Here is a 380-nt window from a genome sequence, read left to right on the forward strand (position 1 = left end):
CAACACAACCCAATACTATCAACCAAAGCTCAAACCAGATTCGTTAACACAAGTAGCAAAGAGCAACTCTCTCAATCTCCGCCTATATCAAAGAAATCTTCTTCTTTCTTGCATAATTGTTCAGATATTTTCTTCATGAGAAAACTCCATGCTTGCATTTTCGCTCAAGGGCTTGGAGACAGTATTTTTATGGGCTCTAAGCTCCTGAATTGCTATGCAAAGTTTGATCTTTTAGCTGAATCTAGATATTGGCTAAGATAGTTCGGCCATTACGTTTAATTTCAAAAGTTTTATTGAGCTAGGAAGTTTAGAATTTGGGAGAGGAGTTCACGTGGATGCTTTCAAGTTCGGGTCAAATGAGGATAGGTTTGTGGCTTCGT

The sequence above is a fragment of the Alnus glutinosa genome, chromosome 2, assembly GCF_958979055.1.
Source record: "Alnus glutinosa chromosome 2, dhAlnGlut1.1, whole genome shotgun sequence".
NCBI classification, from domain to species: domain Eukaryota; kingdom Viridiplantae; phylum Streptophyta; class Magnoliopsida; order Fagales; family Betulaceae; genus Alnus; species Alnus glutinosa.